This window comes from Pelophylax lessonae (assembly GCF_965119305.1).
Source record: "Pelophylax lessonae genome assembly, chromosome: 5".
In the NCBI taxonomy this organism is placed as follows: Eukaryota; Metazoa; Chordata; class Amphibia; order Anura; family Ranidae; genus Pelophylax; species Pelophylax lessonae.
Window position 1 is genome coordinate 559,305,101 of NC_138772.1, and position 20,192 is coordinate 559,325,292.

General features: G+C 46.1%; 1 protein-coding gene across 2 annotated transcripts in view; it reads left to right on the forward strand.

Moving 5' to 3' along the window:
• Positions 1–20,192, forward strand: part of LOC309556217 (uncharacterized protein) — a 270,651-nt gene that overhangs the window by 19,898 nt on the left and 230,561 nt on the right. Inside the window, exon 4 of one of the 2 annotated variants that reach the window (XM_082258618.1) lies at positions 9,485–9,645. The exons of the other annotated variant lie outside the window; for it this stretch is intronic. The gene's annotated coding sequence lies outside the window, so the exon portion shown is untranslated. Of the gene's footprint in view, positions 1–9,484; positions 9,646–20,192 lie in introns of those variants that run through there. 2 annotated transcript variants of the gene reach the window in all.

The window sequence follows — 20,192 nt, forward strand, 5'->3', positions numbered from 1 at the left end:
ATCAGAGCCCCCCCCCCCAATCAGGGTCCCAATGTTTTCTCTACATTGGAGTCCTCATCAGAGTCCCCCCTATAAATAAGGGTTCCCCTCATAAAGTCCCCTCCTACATCAGTGTCTCCATGAGAATTCCCCTAACATCAGGGTCCCCATCAGAGTCCCCCCTTACATCAGTGTCCCCATCAGAGTCCCCCCTTACATCAGTGTCCCCATCAGCTGTACATTGCATACACTGGGCTGCCTTGCTCTGAACATTGTGCTGTATATTACATGTAAATCCCTTTTTATTTAATGCCCCCCCCACCCCCCTGTGATTGGCTCCTCAGAATGAATCCAGTGTCGCCCTCACGGCAGTGATTTCACTATAAGGCGGTGCAGTAAAGTGCAGCCTCTGTGTAAAGCTGCAAACCAGGCCGCTGTGTGTGAGTCCAGGCCGTTCCCATGTAGCATTAGGCAGCCCAATCATTGGCGGTCAAAGCATGAAAACATAGGCTGGGCGCAGCGCGGCGCAACGCCGGAGAAATCTGCCCGTGTGTGGTGATGAGGAATGACGGAGGTGCAGCGCACTGCAGGGGTACATTAATGTCAATGCACCACAATGGACAATGGAGGGCGCCACCCAACAGCAGTCTCAGAGCTTTTCTGATGTCTCCACCAGGGAGGATCTCACAGGGAAATACCAGGAATAAAATCCATATAGAAATCTCATAGGAAGATTGGTGGTGAAATGAATGGTCCAGTGACCGGTTCTCTTTATGGAACAGCACGATTTTCATGGACAGCCTCAGTGACACTCCGCCTCTCACTTCCTGTTGTGTCTCCAGGACAGGAAGTGAAAGAAAATCTCCCCGGCAGCAAACAATCACCTGATAGAGGGTTCCCCCTCCCTATTCGATCCCAAACTATAGAGAAACCTTTTGCCCCCCCCCATCCCCCCGAGGGGTCTAGTTATAAAATGCGAACATCAGAAACATTCCTACAAGTGGAACCAAACCTCCCCGTAATTTCTGTAATAGATGAATGCCGGTATCATCAGCTCCACCTAGTGGCCAAAATGTGGCATTGTTTTCTCACTGAGGTATTTCAGAAAGCTAAGCTGATTTTTGAACACTAGATGGAGCTGATGATACAGAAATTTATCTCCTACAAAGATTACAGAAACATTTTATTCAGCTATGAATGTTTTATAAATAGAAATCTTCAACATCCCCTCCCCCAAACAAATGAATGAATTCAGAAGTCTTCTTCGTGTGTCACCAATCAGACAATCGTTATATAATAGTTACATAGTTAGTCAAGGTTGAAAAAAAAGACACAAGTCCATCTAGTTCAACCTATAAAAGGGAAAACCCCAGCAAAGTATGATCCATATTACTGCAACAGAGGATAATTCCTTCCTGATCCCCCCAGAGGAAATCAGATATTCCCTGGATCAACTTTACCTATCAATATTATTACCCATTTATATTATGTACACCCAGGAAAGAATCCAGGACTTTCTTATAGCAATCTACTGAGCTGGGCAGGACCACCTCTGGAGGGAGTCTATTCCACATTTTACAGCTCTTACTGTGAAGAAACCTTTCTGTATTCAGGATTTAATCTCTTTTCCTCCACAAGTAAAGAGCGCCCCCTTGTCCTCTGTGATGACATTAATGTGAATAAATCAACACCAAGTTCACTATATGGACCCCTTATGTATTTATACATGGAGATCATATCCCCCCTTATGTATTTATACATGGAGATCATATCCCCCCTTATGTATTTGCACTTGGAGATCATATCCCCCCTTATGTATTTATGCATGGAGATCATATCCCCCCCTTATGTATTTATTCATGGAGATCATAACCCCCCTTATGTATTTATACATGGAGATCATATCCCCTCTTATGTATTTATACATGGAGATCATATCCCCCCCTTATGTATTTATTCATGGAGATCATAACCCCCCTTATGTATTTATACATGGAGATCATATCTCCCCTTATGTATTTGCACTTGGAGATCATACCCCCCCCCCCTTATATATTTATACATGGTGATCATATCCCCCCTTATGTATTTATACATCGTGATCATATCCCCCCTTATGTATTTATACATGGAGATCATATCCCCCCTTATTTATTTGCACTTGGAGATCGTATCCCCCCCCCTTTATGTATTTCTACATGGTGATCATATACCCCCTTATGTATTTATACATGGAGATCATATCCCCCCTTATGTATTTATACATGGAGATCATTTCCCCCCTTATGTATTTATACATGGAGATCATATCCCCCCTTATGTATTTATACATGGAGATCATATCTCCCCCTTATGTATTTATACATGGAGATCATATCCCCCCTTATGTATTTATACATGGAGATCATATCCCCCCTTATGTATTTATACATGGAGATCATACCCCCCCTTATGTATTTATACATGGAGATCATATCCCCCCTTATGTATTTATACATGGAGATCATATCCCCCCTTATGTATTTATACATGGAGATCATTTCCCCCCTTATGTATTTATACATGGAGATCATATCCCCCCTTATGTATTTATACATGGAGATCATATCTCCCCTTATGTATTTATACATGGAGATCATATCCCCCCTTGTGTATTTATACATGGAGATCATATCCCCCCTTATGTATTTATACATGGAGATCATATCCCCCCTTATGTATTTATACATGGAGATCATATCCCCCCCCCCCTTATGTATTTATACATTAAGATCATATCCCCCCTTATGTATTTATACATGGTGATCATATCCCCCCTTATGTATTTATACATGGAGATCATATCCCCCCCACTTATGTATTTATACAAGGAGATCACATCCCCCCTTATGTATTTATACATGGAGATCATATCCCCCCCTTATGTATTTATACATGGAGATCATATCCCCCTTATGTATTTATACATGGAGATCATATCCCCCCCCCCTTATGTATTTATACAAGGAGATCACATCCCCCCTTATGTATTTATACATGGAGATCATATCCCCCGCTTATGTATTTATACATGGAGATCATATCCCCCCCTTATGTATTTATACATGGTGATCATATCCCCCCTTATGTATTTAGAAAATTACTTAGAACCCCCAACATTATATATATATATATATATTTTTTTTTTAAGACTCTGGACAATAAAATGGCGGTCATTGCAATAGTTTTTGTCACGCAGTATTTGCGCAGCGGTCTTTCAAACGCCATTTTTTGGAACATTACGAAAAATCACATTTCACCGCCTAAAAAAAACTAAACAGTAAAGTTAGCCCATTTTTTTTGTATATTGTGAAAGATGATGTCATGCCGAGTAAATAGATACCCAACATGTTACGGTTTAAAATTGCGCACACTCGTGGAATGGCGACAAACTACAGTCAATAAAAATCTCCATAGGCGACGCTTTAAAATTTTTTAACGGTTACCACTTTAGAGTTAGAGTGTAGCTCTTTTTTTTTTTGCTCTCGCTCTGGCGATTGCGGCGATACCTCACATGTGTGGGTTTTAACAACGATTTCGTTTGCGGCGTGACTTTCGTATACGCTTTCTTTCGTGCGCGAGCTCACGGCAACGGGGGCGGCTAAAAATGTATTTTTCTTATTTATTTTTTTAATACCCCTCCATTACACTTCCATGTATTCAAAACGCAGAAAACTTCATTTTTTAATGCATTCACTTTTTGAAACTGCCGCCTTTAGCAGCCTAGTAACCTGGATGTGACGTCATCAACGCCGCCTCCGGGTTACGTCATCAGAGACCCGATCTCTGATGACCGACCCTGGACTCCATCCAGCCGGTGGACGCATGGGCTGGTTGCTCGGGAGACCCGGGCAGAGCAGGAGGGGGGACGTCCCCTCCCGCTCGCCGGGTTAACAATCGAGCAGCTCCAGAGCTGCATCTGTCATTACCGCCGGGAAGCAGACCGCCGGCTCTAAACGGTACCGGGATGATGCCTCTAGCTAGAGGCATCATCTCGGTACAACCAGTTAAAAGTCAGCCGACGTAGATCTACGTCAGTTTGCGTTAAGTGGTTAATGAATTGAAAAAAAAAGAGAGAAAACAAAACAAAGGGTTTTTAAAATAGCTATCCCATTTTTTTTTTTGCATAATGTAAAAGATGATGTTACGCCAAGTAGATAGATACCTAACATGTCACGCTTTAAAATTGCGCGCTCGTGGAATGGCTCGAATGATAGCGGCGATACCTCACATGTGTGGTTTGAACACCGTTTACATAGGTGGGTGTGCCTTACGTATGCGTTCCCTTCTGCGTGCGAACACTGAGGGACGGGGCGCTTTAACCACTTTACCACCGGAGGATTTTGCTGTCTTACGTCCGGGCCACTTTTTGCGATTCGGCACTATGTGACTTTAACTGACAATTGCGCGGTCGTGCGACGCCATACCCAAACGAAATTTACGTCCTTTTTTCCCCACAAACAGAGCTTTCTTTTGCTGGTATTTGATCACCTGTGCGATTTTTACTTTTTGCGCTATAAACAAAAAAAGAGCGACAATTCTGAAAAAATAACAATATTTTTCAAATCTTTTTATATGAAATTACCCCCAAAAAAATTTAAAAATCAAAATTTTTTTAAATTTTTGGCCAATTTGTTTTCTGCTACCTATGTTTGGTAAAAAAAAAAATCACAATAAGCGTATTTTGATTGGTTTGCGCAAAAGTTATTGCGTTTACTAACTAAGGGAAAGATTTCTGTCATTTTTGGTGTTTTTTTTTTTAACGAGTAATGGCGGCGATCTGCGATTTTTTTTTTTGCAGGACTGGGACATTGCGGTGGACAGATCGGACCCTTGACTGACATTTTTGACACTTTTGGGGGTACCAGTGACATTACTACAGTAATCAGTGCTATATATATGCCCTGTTACTGTAAAAATGACACTGGCAGGGAAGGGGTTAATTTTATTGGAGAGGGAGGGGTTAATGTATGCCTGGTGCTTACTGACGTGTGGGGGGGGAGGGGACTGAGTGACACAGGGACAGATCACATGTTGAGCTATGCTGAGCCCTGCAATCTGTCACTGTTTGTCACTTAGGAGATCCGCCCGCTCTGTTTACAGAAGCGGGCGGATCTCCAGACTCGATTCCCCGACGATCGGGGAAGAGCGGCGGCGATCACCGCTGCTCCTCCCCTGGCCCGACTCCCGCTGTGGCAGCGGGAGCGAGCCTCCGGCGGCGCGCGAGCGCCGCCCACAAGGGGAGGAGTCCAGCGACGTAGGTCTACGTCTCTGGACAGAATCGAGACACTTTGCCGCAGTACAGTCAATGTGACTGGTCGGCAAGTGGTTAATAAAAAATTCTTATTTATTTTACTTTTTATTTTTTATTCTTATTAATTTTTTTTTTTTAAACACCTTTATTCCTAGCACAAGAAATGTAAACAGCCCCTGTAATAGAAATAGGCATGGCAAGTCCTCTTTATGGAGAAATATGGGGTCAAAAAGACCCCAAATCTCTCCTTTATCGTTAAAAGCAAAAGAAAATTATTATTATTTTTTTTTACAATATGACTTAAAAAAAAAAAATCAAATGTTTATGACGAGAATTGGAAGTGACATTAGAGGTCACTCCGGTCCTCCAAGGGCAAAGAGATGAGTGGGGGCCATCTTGTTCTCACCTGACTTCCTGTCCAGCAAACGGTCACACAGGATCGCTTCCGGGTTTACCGACGGCTCTGGTAAGCTCTGAAACGACTGGGAACCCCGCACCTCTCCTGCCGCCTATAGAAGTGATCCTGCGGCGAATACGCCTGTGGGACCACCTTTCTCTTGTAGAAAATCGCCCACAGTAAATAACGCTAGCTGCTGCCATAACGCCAGTATTTAACGTCACATAATGATGTATATTTACTGTGGGCGGTCGGCAAGTGACTAAACAGAAAAAGTCAGAAACACATAAAAAAAAACAAAAACAAAAACCACCAGTTGCAGACATTGGGCATGCTACACACGTCCAAAAAAAGTAATCATTGTACACAGGGCGTGTGTAGCACGTCCATTCTCTCTGAAATGCTTCTGGGAACCCCTCCCAGTATACAGCAATTGTCGGCTGTGTTTATTACTACTATAATTGTAATTACTGTATACTCAGAGAAGGTGTCAGCCCATCTAGATATAAAAAAGCCATCTTACCCTCTATTTATAAACAACACAGCTCCAGACTCTATTATACAAAGATACAATGTTACATAATATTACTTTTGTATCGTTTTGTTCATTCATCTGCAGATCAGAGAGATACATTTAGATCTGCAAATTATGTTTTTTTGGTGGATCTGAACGGATGCCCCATGCATCTCTATGGGGCATCGGATGTCAGCGGAGACATGTCCGCTGACATCCGATCCGACAAATCTGGACGGAGGGAAACCCTATTTTCCATCCGTCCAGCGGATCGGATGGGATTGGATGAGAACGGACAGACGTTCCGTTCCCATCCGATTCCCCCATAGAGAATAGCAGGGATCTGACAGCTCTGTCTCCGCACACAGTGTGGAGACACAGCTCCCATCCGCCTGCTCAGCGGGGGATCGACGGATCGATCCCCCGCTGAGAAAAAACAGAGTCCGCCTGACTTCCTGTGTGAAAGGGGCCTTACCCTCTATTTATAAACAACACAGCTCCAGACTCTATTATACAAAGATACAATGTTACATATTATTACTTTTGTATCGTTCTGTTCATTCATCTGCAGATCAAAGGGATACATTTAGATCTGCAAATTATGTCAGTTAAAAAGGTTCTTCTTTTTAACCCCTTATTAACCCTTAATTTACTCCAATCACCTCCAAATAACTCCTTAGGCAGCTTTTCTCTTCAGCTATTTTTTTTCTGCTAATTTTGTTATTTATTTCTATTTTATTATTCATTTTTAAACTTTTTATTGTTTTTGTTTTGTTTGTTAATATTTTTACACATAATAAAAAACAAACAAACAACATTTTATTTTGTTTGTAAATAATTTTGCAAAGCTTTGTACCAGGATCCTAATTTTAGCGTCATTTTAAACGGGACAAATTACAGAATAAAATCCGCACATTTTATCTGCGGTAACTCTATTTTCTTTTTAGGCTAAGTTCCCATGTAGGCGTTTTGGGGCGTTTTTCCCCCCCTCCCCCGTTCACATCTGAGCGTGTTGATGTTTAAAGGAAAACGCCCAACGCTCAACGCCCAAACGCCTGCACAAAAACGCCTGAAAAATGCCTGAAAAACGCCTGTAAATAGCAATGCCAAGATGTGAACGTAGCCTAAAAGCGATTGTATCCCCTGTTTAAAAAAAAAAAAAAAAAAAAAAAAACACTGCAGGACAATGGCATAATGTGCTAGTATGCATTGCATACTAGCACATTAGGAAATACTTACCTTAGAACGAAGCCCCCACATGGTCGCCCGGACACCGCTGGGGGAGCTGACATCTTCCCTCGGCGTCTCTTCAGGGTTCGGCGGCTTTGGCACTGTGAGTGGCCGGAGCCGCGATGACGTCACTCTAGCGCATGCGCGTGGGAGTTCACTTTTTTCCGGCAAGATACGCCCCGCCGGTGTCAGCAACTGCATGCAGGGTAAATATCTCCTAAACCGTGTGGGTTTAGGAGATATTAATTTTACCTACAGGTAAGCCTTATTATAGGCCTTATTATAGGCATACCTGTGCAGTGGCGTAGTGTGGGTTGTCAGCGCCCGGGGCAAGGTAAGTAATTTGCGCCCCCTACACAAATCTACTAGACCACTACACTGACCTAGCTGATCACTAAACAGACCTACCTTATTCCTACACTGACCTACCTGATTACTATACTGACACCTACACAGACCTACCTGACCACTACACAGACACCTACACTGACCTATCTTATTCCTGCACTAACCAACCTGATCACTACACTGACCTACCAAATTTCTATACTGACCCCTACACTGACCTACCTGACCACTACACAAACCTACCTGACAATTACACTGACCACTACAGAGACCTACCTGATTCCTACACTAAGGATGGCTGAGCAGGCTCCTAAATGGCAACATGACACTGCGCCCCCCCCCAGATTTTGCGCCCGGTGCGGCTGGCCCCCCCAGCACCCCCCACGCTACGCCACTGTACCTGTGGGCAAAAATTAAAAAGCGGAGTATACTACCTCTTTAAATTAACACTGCTTGTTCCTTTTTATTGTGTAAGGATTGCAAAAAAAAAAAAAAACAACAGAATTGTTGCAAGACAATATTATGAAATTCAAGTCTTGTTTTTCCCTAGAAAACAATACACACTATACTACCAAAAGTATTGGGACGCCGGCCTTTACACACACATCAACTTTAATGGCATCCCAGTCTTAGTCCGTAGGGTTCAATATTGAGTTGGCTCCACCCTTTGCAGCTATAACAGCTTCAACTCTTCTGGGAAGGCCGTCCACAAGGTTTAGGAGTGTCTATGGGAATGTTTGACCATTCTTCCAGAAGGGCATTTGTGAGGTCAGGCACTGATTTTGGATGAGAAGGCTCCACTCTAATTGATCCCTAAGGTGTTCTATAGGGTTGAGGTCAGAACTCTGTGCAGACCAGTAGTCAAGTTTGTCCACCCCAAACTCGCTCATCCATGTTTTTATGGACTTTGCTTACTGGTGCTCAGTCATGTTGGAACAGGAAGGGGCCATCCCCAAACTATTCCCACACAATTGGGCGCATGAAATTTTCCAAAATTTTCTTGGTATGCTGATGGCTTAAGAGTTCCTTTCACTGCAACTTAGGGGCCAAGCCTAACCCCTGAAAAACAACCCCACACCATAATCCCCCCCCCCCCCTCCACCAAATGGTTTGGACCAGTGCACAAAGCAAGGTCCATAAATACATGGATGAGCGAGTTTGGGGTGGAGGAACTTGACTGGCCTACACAGAGTCCTGACATCAACCCGATAGAAGACATTTGGGATGAAATGGAGCGGAGACTGCGAGCCAGGTCTTCTCGTCCAACATCAGTGCCTGACCTCGCAAATGCCCTTCTGGAAGAATGGTGAAACATTCCCATAGACACTCCTAAACCTTGTGGACAGCCTTCCCAGAAGAGTTGAAGCTGTTATAGATTCAAAGGGCGGAGCCAACTCAATATTGAACCCTACGGACTAGACTGGGATGCCATTAAAGTTCATGTGTGTGTAAAGGCAGGCGTCCCAATACTTTTCACAATATAGTGTATGTATGACCTGGTTATCTTTCGTATGGAAGTAGATATTGCTGATCAATCAGGTCCATAGCAGAAATGTAAAAATTGCTCTGCTTCATAGGGGGGGGGGGGGGGGAGGAGGTGTGAGAGGGGGAGGGGTTTAATATAATTGTGTAGGAGGAATGGGGTGGAGTCAGGTCCAAATAACTTCTCATATTGGGTGAAGGTCCACTGTAGGTAACCTTCTTCTTCTTCCTTTCCTACCAGGAGTTGAAGCCGTGACTCCGCCCCCTCCAGGCCGCTATGATCCTCTTGTTGCTCTTCATGAATCTGCAGAGCTCTTCAGGGACCGACATCCGGAAATGACGAGTTGGCGATTTGCTAAAATTTCTCTTTTTACATAATAAAACATTTTATTGGTGAATACAGATCGGCGTTCATTGTGTCCTTTCTATCTGCCCGGAGTTCAGGACGGTATCTGACATAAATGTGAAATGTTTCCATGCTGATTGTACAAAGAAAAGGAAATAATAGCACAAGGGACAGAATGGAGAGAAGGTGATCACATATCATCACATGAAGAATATAGGAGTCCACAGGGGCATCCCCCGCTATTGTGCAGGTTGAACAATCATCCCCAGAGATATGAGGGTCTATTTATAAAATAATTCTCCGTGCCAATGTCTCAAGCATTGGCACAGCTGTCACAAAAAGTTCCCTGTAATTTTCTCCATCTAGTGGCCACGATGCGGTACTTCCCTGATTGGGATATTTTAGTAAAATACCACAATATGGCCACTAGATGGAGCTGACAAACACAGAGAATAAATGTAGACTTTGGTTTAGGGCAGGGGTATCCATACTTTCCAAACAAGGGGCCAGTTTACTGTCCTTCAGACTATAGGGGGGGGGGGGGGCAGACTAACTGACGCTGGTGGGACTAGAAAATGCCCCGGTGTCAGTGGGAGTAAACAATACCTCTGACTTGTTGGTCAGTGGGAGAAAAAAATATTAATTGGGCCTCATCATTAGTATCAGTGGGAGGAATAGGTCCCGTTCGTTGGTGTCAATGGATGGAATCTTGCCCTATGATTGGTATCAGTGGAAGGAATAGGTCCCTGTCGTTGGTGCCAATGGATGGAATCTTGCCCTATGATTGGTATCAGTGGAAGGAATAGGTTCTTGTCGTTGGTGCCAATGGATTGAATCTAGCCCTATGGTTGGTATCAGTGGAAGGAATAGGTCCCTGTCGTTGGTGCCAATGGATGGAATCTTGCCCTACGATTGGTATCAGTGGATGTAATAGGTCCCTGTCCTTGGTGTCAATAGATGGAATCTTGCCCTATGATTGGTATCAGTGGAAGGAATAGGTCCCTGTTGTTGGTGTCAATGGATGGAATCTTGCCCTATGGTTGGTTTCAGTGGGAGGAATAGGTCCCTGTCGTTGGTGTCAATGGATGGAATCTTGCCCTACGATTGGTATCAGTGGATGTAATAGGTCCCTGTCCTTGGTGTCAATAGATGGAATCTTGCCCTATGATTGGTATCAGTGGAAGGAATAGGTCCCTGTTGTTGGTGTCAATGGATGGAATCTTGCCCTATGGTTGGTATCAGTGGAAGGAATAGGCCCCTGTCCTTGGTGTCAATAGATGGAATCTTGCCCTATGATTGGTATCAGTGGAAGGAATAGGTCCCTGTCGTTGGTGCCAATGGATGGAATCTTGCCCTATGGTTGGTTTCAGTGGGAGGAATAGGTCCCTGTCGTTGGTGTCAATGGATGGAATCTTGCCCTACGATTGGTATCAGTGGATGTAATAGGTCCCTGTCCTTGGTGTCAATAGATGGAATCTTGCCCTATGGTTGGTATCAGTGGAAGGAATAGGTCCCTGTCCTTGGTGTCAATGGAGGGAATCTTGCCCTATGGTTGGTATCGGAGGGAGGAATTGTGTTCCATCATTTAGATCAGTGGAAAGAATAATATTCCATCATTGGGTGTCAGTGGAAGGAATAGTGCCCCAAGGGCCAGATAAATGCAAGTAAGGGCCACATCTGGCCCTCAGTCCACACTTTGGAGACCCCTGGTTTAGGGAAATAAGTGAGATGTCAGCTTTTTTGTTATTAGTGATCAAAATGCTTGTAGGGTGAGAAAATTCTTGTTAATATATCACATTCTATGTTAGAAATCTATTTATAAAGTATTTTCCATCTTAGCATTCACACAGACTTTATAAACAGTCCTCATAATGTGTCTAATATGGGTATTTCTTAAGATCCTCAGCTCCATCCAGGCTCCATGGCCATAATGCGGTATTTTTCTGATTGGGGTATTTTCAGGAAAATACTGCAACATGGTCACTAGGTGGAGCTGCTGATCATCCATTGGAACCATTCATGGCCCATTTAACTCCATTTGGAAGACAGAATCGTCCTCCAGGCTGGGAAGGGAACACCCCCTCAGGGTTGATTGGTCAAGGCCTAAAGTCCCGCCCACATCCATATCTCCCCAAATTGAGGATCTACAATATGGACGGTGTAATTGTGGTGAATTGCGGATGTTCTGACACGCTCCTCTCGCAGGATAAACCTTGGCAAAATGTTTTTTCTGTTTCTTATTATCCCTTGTTAAAGGGGTCTTACGGATTTCAATAAGCCCCCCACCTGCAGACCCCCACAATCACAGCCCAGGGTTGTCGGGAAGAGGCCCTTGTCCCCATCAACATGTTGGGGGCAAGCGGCCTGGTATGGTTCTGTGGGCGGTGCTCTATGTCATATCCAGTGACCCTGATCTGATGGTTCCTCCATGTAATGCTGTTATACCCAGTGATTCAAATGTTCCTCTATGTCACATCAGGGGTCCCTGATGTTCCTCCATGTCATACCCGGAGACCCTGATGTTTTTCCATGTCACACCTGGGGACCCTGATGTTCCTCCATGTCACACCTGGGGACCCTGATGTTCCTCCATGTCACACCTGGGGACCCTGATGTTCCTCCATGTCACACCTGGGGACCCCTATCCCCCATGGCACACCCAGGGTTTCCAATTCCTCATGGCACACCTGGTGACCCCAAACCCCTGTTACACTTGTGACCCCTCTCCCCCATGTCACACCTGGTGACTCAGATTCCCCATGGCATACCTGGTGACCGCAATTCTCTTTCACACCAGGGATCCTCCATGTCACACCCAGGGACCCTGATCCCTTGTTCTGGGGACACTTACTGGGCAGTATGAAGAGAGTGGCCCGCACTCTGCCCCCCTTCACTGTGATCCTGCTGATTCCTTCTCCCAGGACGCTCCTCTCCTGGACCACAGTGCTCACCACAGCTCCAACCGGCTACTGGTGAAGGGAGAAGCAGCAGTTAGAGAGCTCCGCACCTCCTTCATCACCAACATCCTCAGACCATTCCGGTGCCTCGTCACTTCTGCCCCAGTAAAGGTTCTGCCCTCCAGTGCCGAGCTCCAGCTCAGGTTCAGCTCTCCTCAGCTCCCTGCTTAATACTGACCCAGGGAAATGAACGGCTGCCCACCAGCTCAGTGTAGAGAGGCTCTTCCCGCCCAGGGATTAGGCCGCTCAGCTCCAAACGAAGAGGATCATTATGCAGCTAGCACTCTGGTGGGCTCCTTTCCTGCCCCTTGGGGCTCCCCCAACAATGGTGGAAAGCCAGGGCCTGGTAGTTCTGCCACCGTCCCAGACACCTGGCATCTTCCTCTGTCCCTTCTACCTCCCCCACTGCCGCCCCTTTCCTCAGCTCACAATGATCATTCATTATGCAGCGTGAGTGCTGACTCATGGCTGCACCCCTAGGTGTCAATGCGCCCTAGGCGGCTGCCTAGTTTGCCTAGTGGAAGCACCGGCCCTGGGGATATGATCTCCATGTATAAATACATAAGGGGGGATATGATCTCCATGTATAAATACATAAGGGGGGGAATATGATAACCATGTATAAATACATAATGGGGGATATGATCTCCATGTATAAATACATAAGGGGGGGGGGGGGGATATGATCTTCATGTATAAATACATAAGGGGGGATAGGATCTCTATGTATAAATACATAAGGGGGATATGATCTCCATGTATAAATACATAAGGGGGGATATGATCTCCATGTATAAATACATAAGGGGGATATGATCTCCATCTATAAATACATAAGGGGGGATAGGATCTCCATGTATAAATACATAAGGGGGATATGATCTCCATCTATAAATACATAAGGGGGGATATGATCTCCATGTATAAATACATAAGGGGTGTTACGACACCCCAAAGTATGAAAGGGGTTACAGTCGTCTAGGATAATCCACTCCCAAACACCCGGACAGCTATCGACCACTCCAATCCGCCATACATGAAGCACATCAATAATTCCCCCCCCCCAAGTACGAGACAAGGCTCTGTAGTGAGGTTTGATCGAGAGTAACTCTCTTCTCTTTTATTGCAAGAAACACACACTTATATATACTTTGAGAATACCACATGAACAATGACTGTGTAATTACAGCCAGGTGAGCTCATTAACATGCTTATCAATAGTTTCAGACTCTATTAAACATACTGTCCTATTTTAGACAAAAGCACTGAGTTAATCAGTAGACATTCTTTAGGAGGGGACTGCTGGAAACAATCCCCCCCCTCCATCTGCAGCTAATACACATTGAATTTGCAGACATAGTGACAACCTCTTTAAAGGAATTTGGAGCGTAGCAGCTAAAACATAGGGGAACAAAGTCTTTTAAAGTCTGGTCCATAGTCCAAAGGCAGCAGGCGGGCAACCAGGCTCCTCCAATGCAATGGGGCAAGATTGGTCTCGTCACATCTCTCCCCCTTTCCAAAAAGACTAACAGGGTACCTGACCTCCTGCCGGTCAGTGCCCTCGTTAGTCCAGCAGCCCACCCACAAAGCAGAAAACACAGTACAGCCCACCCACAATAAATGGTCACTACACCTGGGTAGAGGAGAATTTTGTCCATGTCCAGGTGCCTCACCTTGGCTGTGTGGGAGACTGGCAGACTGCCTTGGTGGGTTGCTGAGTGGGCAGAGACCAGCGGTACTCTGCCCTGGTGCCAGCGCTACCACAGAAGTAGCCTGGTTGGAGACGGGTTGTTGGAGGGGGAGACCGACTGTCTCCCCTTTAGATACACCACCATGCTGCTGTGGCGGAAGACCGACTGTCTTCCCTTTGGCTAAACAGCCCTGTTGCTGGGGGTCAGGATCGACTGTCCCTACCCCCTGTGCTGTGAGTGCAGAGACCACGGTCCCATCTGCACTGTTGGGGGGCTTACTGTCTCCCCCTGGTATGTTAAGCTGCTGCTGTGGGATGGAGACTGGGCTCCCAATTCCCAATAGCTCAATCTGCCGCTGGGGGACAGGACCAACCGTGTCTGCCCCCTGTAAGTCAATCGGCCGCTGAGGGATGGAGACTGCGCTCCCAATTCCCTGGATATCACTCTGCCAATGGGGAGAGGGGGTAACAAGCTCCTCTCCCAAATATACTTCCAGCCCCTGGGGAGGGAGACCGACTGTCTCTGCTCCCAATACAGTGTCCTGTTGCTGAGGAAAGCAGACTGGGCTCTCTGTTTCCTGCAGGACACTCTGCTGCTGTGGGATGGAGACTGAGCTCCCAATTCCCAACAAATCAATCTGCTGCTGGGCGACAGGACTGACTGTCTCTGCCCCCTGTAACTCAGCCTGCCGCTGGAGAATGGAGACTGGGCTCCCAATTCCCAATAAATCAGGCTGCCGCTGGGGAATGGAGACTGGGTTCTCCTCTTCCCTTAACTGTACCTGCCGCTGGAGTTCCTCCCAACGTGCCAGCTGGCCCTCTCTCTCTGCCCTGTCTAGCAGAGTCCCGAACACTAAGTTCTTCGCGAACCGCTTGGATCTCTCCAGTGGATTGGGTCCGAAGAAGCTCATCCGTAACCACATCATACGGTCATATTCTTTCAGAGAATATCTGTACTCCACTGCTGGTTCCATGCTGGTGCTGTCAGGGTCGCTGTACTGGGACATGCGTTGCCCTCAATTGTAAAATCCACGGAATGGTGTCTCCTGTAGCTGTCCTTCTGGCTGTGGGAACGATCACGCCGCTTGCCACCAATTGTTACGACACCCCAAAGTATGAAAGGGGTTACAGTCGTCTAGGATAATCCACTCCCGAACACCCGGACAGCTATCGACCACTCCAATCCGCCATACATGAAGCACATCAATAATTCCCCCCCAAGTACGAGACAAGGCTCTGTAGTGAGGTTTGATCGAGAGTAACTCTCTTCTCTTTTATTGCAAGAAACACACACTTATATATACTTTGAGAATACCACATGAACAATGACTGTGTAATTACAGCCAGGTGAGCTCATTAACATGCTTATCAATAGTTTCAGACTCTATTAACATACTGTCCTATTTTAGACAAAAGCACTGAGTTAATCAGTAGACATTCTTTAGGAGGGGGCTGCTGGAAACAATCCCCCCCCTCCATCTGCAGCTAATACACATTGAATTTGCAGACATAGTGACAACCTCTTTAAAGGAATTTGGAGCGTAGCAGCTAAAACATAGGGGAACAAAGTCTTTTAAAGTCTGGTCCATAGTCCAAAGGCAGCAGGCGGGCAACCAGGCTCCTCCAATGCAATGGGGCAAGATTGGTCTCGTCACAAGGGGGATATGATCTCTATGTATAAATACATAAGGGGGGATATGATCACCATGTATAAATACATAAGGGGGGATAAGATCTTCATGTATAAATACATAAGGGGGATATGATCTCCATGTATAAATACATAAGAGGGGGATATGATCTCCATGTATAAATAAATAAGGGGGGATATGATCTCCATGTATAAATACATAAGGGGGGATATGATCTCCAGGTATAAATAAATAAGGGGGGGATATGATCTCCATGTATAAATACATAAGGGGGGATATGATCACCATGTATAAATACATAAGGGGGGATATGATCTCCATGTATAAATACATAAGGGGGGATATGATCACCATGTATAAATACATAAGGGGGGGGGATATGATCTCCATGTATAAATAGATAAGAGGGGATATGATCACCATGTATAAATACATAAGGGGGGATAGGATCTCCATGTATAAATACATAAGGGGGATATGATCTCCATGTATAAATACATAAGGGGGGGTATGATCTCTAGGTATAAATACATAAGGGGGGATATGATCTCCATGTATAAATACATAAGGGGGGATATGATCTCCATGTATAAATACATAAGGGGGGATATGATCTCCATGTATAAATACATAAGGGGGGATAGGATCTCCATGTATAAATACATAAGGGGGATATGATCTCCATGTATAAATACATAAGGGGGGATATGATCTCCATGTATAAATACATAAGGGGGGATATGATCTCCATGTATAAATACATTAGGGGGGGATATGATCTCCATGTATAAATACATAAGGGGGGATATGATCTCCATGTATAAATCACTGACTGAGGAGGCTGCACTGGGGTGGCTTTAGCTACACTGAAGCTATATATCGGCTATAAGGCGGGTGGCAAGTTATTAACCCAAAAATAAACGAGTGCTGTGTAAATTGTCAGTTCTATAGAAATACCTGTAATAATACATTTATAGAAAATAATTAAATATCAGCAGTAAAAAAACAGAAGAAGAAGATGTGACAGTAGAACAGGGAAGGATGTTGCCTCATCTGTAGGTTTGGATCCCGCAGCCGGCCGGTGCCAGGAAGAAGGGGGGGGGGGAGGGGAAAGGAGGTATATAAGAACTGCTATCGGCACTGTGTAGTATACAGAAGGTGGGGGTCACACATTGTACATCTTTCTCTCTTGTTGTTGTAGTGAGTATCGGGGTGCAGTTATGAGGACTCTGCTGATCTTGGGAGCTCTCATTGTCTGTATGCTGCTGGTGGAGGGAGGAGGAGAGGTAAGTTCCCGGGGGGGGTTGTACGGTGTGGGGGCTCCACACATCCGGAACATTCCATCCACATCATAAGACCTTCTATAGACACAACAAGAAACGTCCCTATATCAATTCCTAGTTATTATTGCGCAATACTCTGCAGATCTATAATGAAGACAATGTATCAATACGTATCTATAATAACAATTACAATGTTATGTGTTTGTGTGATTGCCTCAAACATTCGCACTGCCTTTGCAAATAATTGCCGTAATCTTTCTATTATGTGTATTTCCTATGAGCGTCAGCTCCATCTAGTGGCCAAAATGGGGTATTTTCCGGATTGATGCATTTCCAGGAAATTATTGCATTAAGGCCACAAGGGGGAGCTGCTTTATGATATTGTTTTCCAGAATATCCTCTTGTGTACGGTCATTGGATGACTCTTGTGGGTGTGATCCGTCTTCTCCAGGCGTTTTAAACGGATTCTTTGTCCCATCCACTATTAAATTACATCCACACCAATGTGGTAGACTGCGGCGTCATCTACAACTCTCCGCTTTAGGTCAGTAATGGTGAACCTCGGCACCCCAAATGTTATGGAACTACATTTCCCATGATGCTTAGGCACTCTGCAGTGTAGTGGAGCATCATGGGATATTAAGTTCCAAAACATCTGTGGTGCCAAGGTTCACCATCACTGCGTCAGGTGCTCGGTACCCCCGGGGTATTAGATATATGAAGTTGGGGGTAAGTTGCAATTGCCATACAAACTGATTGTAAGGTTTCTTCCTCTGGAGGTATTCGAAGATTTTGGGGGATTGAAGGGTAATTGTGAATGGAAGGGGGAGGGGGGGGGCATATTTTGGATATAAAGTTGCCCAGATGACAGCGCAGGCACTGCTCCTGAGGAAGTCGTATTCTGGGGGAAATGTGCTGGGGGAGGGGGGGGGGGGGAGAGGCGATTTTTAATGACATCATATCCAGCTGGGAATGTTGGTACACCGGCTCCTGATGTCCGGAGGTCAGGTGATCGTCTTCTATATATAATTGCAGAAGATTCTGATTGTTACAATTTTATTCTATTATTTATAATGTAGTTGGATGGATTGGATACTTTTTACACTTCTTTAGATAGAGACGGATGGGAGCGCCAGGGATGGCAGTGCCAGGATTAAGGCGCCTGAACGGGAGCACCAGGGATGGGAGCGCCAGGGTTGGGAGCTCCAGGGATAGGAGCGCAGGGATGGAAGCGCCAGGGATGGGAGCGCCGGGATTGAGGCGCTAAGATGGGAGCGCAAAGGATGGAAGTGCCAGGGATGGGAGCACCAGGGATAGGAGCGCCAGGGATGGAAGTGCCAGGGATGGGAGCGCCGGGATGCAAGCGCTGGGTTGGGAGCACCGAGATAGGAGCGCCAGCTGTGCACCAAAACCTAAAGATCAGCAAGGGGGGGATTTTACTAAGAATGGAGCAGAGAGAAAGTGGAGCTCTACATTGAAGGGGGCACGCTGTGGTCACTCTACATTGAAGGGGGCACGCTGTGGTCACTCTACATTGAAGGGGGCACGCTGTGGTCACTCTACATTGAAGGGGGCACGCTGTGGTCACTCTACATTGAAGGGGGCACACCGTGGTCACTCTACATTGTTGGGGGCACGCTGTGGTCACTCTACATTGAAGGGGGCACGCTGTGGTCACTCTAAATTGAAGGGGGCATGCTGTGGTCACTCTACATTGAAGGGGGCACGCTGTGGTCACTCTACATTGAAGGGGGCCCGCTGTGGTCACTCTACATTGAAGGGGGCACGCTGTGGTCACTCTACATTGAAGGGGGCACGCTGTGGTCACTCTACATTGACGGGGGCATGCTGTGGTCACTCTGCATTGAAGGGGGCACGCTGTGGTCACTCTACATTGAAGGGGGCATGCTGTTGCCACTCTACATTGATGGGGGCATGCTGTGGTCACTCTACATTGAAGGGGGCATGCTGTTGTCACTCTACATTGATGGGGGCACGCCGTGGTCACTCTACATTGAAGGGGGCATGCTGTGGTCACTCTACATTGAAGGGGGCACGCCGTGGTCACTCTACATTGAAGGGGGCATGCTGTCGTCACTCTACATTGAAGGGGGCATGCTGTCGTCACTCTACATTGAAGGGGGCATGCTGTTGTCACTCTACATTGAAGGGGGCATGCTGTGGTCACTCTACATTGAAGGGGGCATGCTGTTGCCACTCTACATTGATGGGGGCACGCTGTGATCACTCTACATTGAAGGGGGCACGCTATGGTCACTCTACATTGAAGGGGGCACGCTGTTGTCACTCTACATTGAAGGGGGCACACTGTGGTCACTCTACATTGAAGGGGGCACGCTGTAGTCACTCTACATTGAAGGGGGTATGCTGTGGTCACTCTACATTGAAGGGGGCATGTTGTGGTCACTCTACATTGAAGGGGGCATGTTGTGGTCACTCTACATTGAAGGGGGCATGCTGTGGTCACTCTACATTGAAGGGGGCACGCCGTGGTCACTCTACATTGAAGGGGGCACACCGTGGTCACTCTACATTGAAGGGGGCATGCTGTGGTCACTCTACATTGAAGGGGGCACGCTTTGGTCACTCTACATTGAAGGGGCCACGCTGTGGTCACTCTACTTTGAAGGGGGCATGCTGTGGTCACTCTACATTGATGGGGGCACGCTGTGGTCACTCTACATTGAAGGGGGCATGCTGTGGTCACTCTACATTGAAGGGGGCATGCTGTGGTCACTCTACATTGAAGGGGGCATGCTGTTGCCACTCTACATTGATGGGGGCACGCTGTGATCACTCTACATTGAAGGGGGCACGCTATGGTCACTCTACATTGAAGGGGGCACGCTGTTGTCACTCTACATTGATGGGGGCACGCTGTGGTCACTCTACATTGAAGGGGGCATGCTGCGGTCACTCTACATTGAAGGGGGCACGCTGTGGTCACTCTACATTGAAGGGGGCACGCTGTGGTCACTCTACATTGAAGGGGGCACTCTG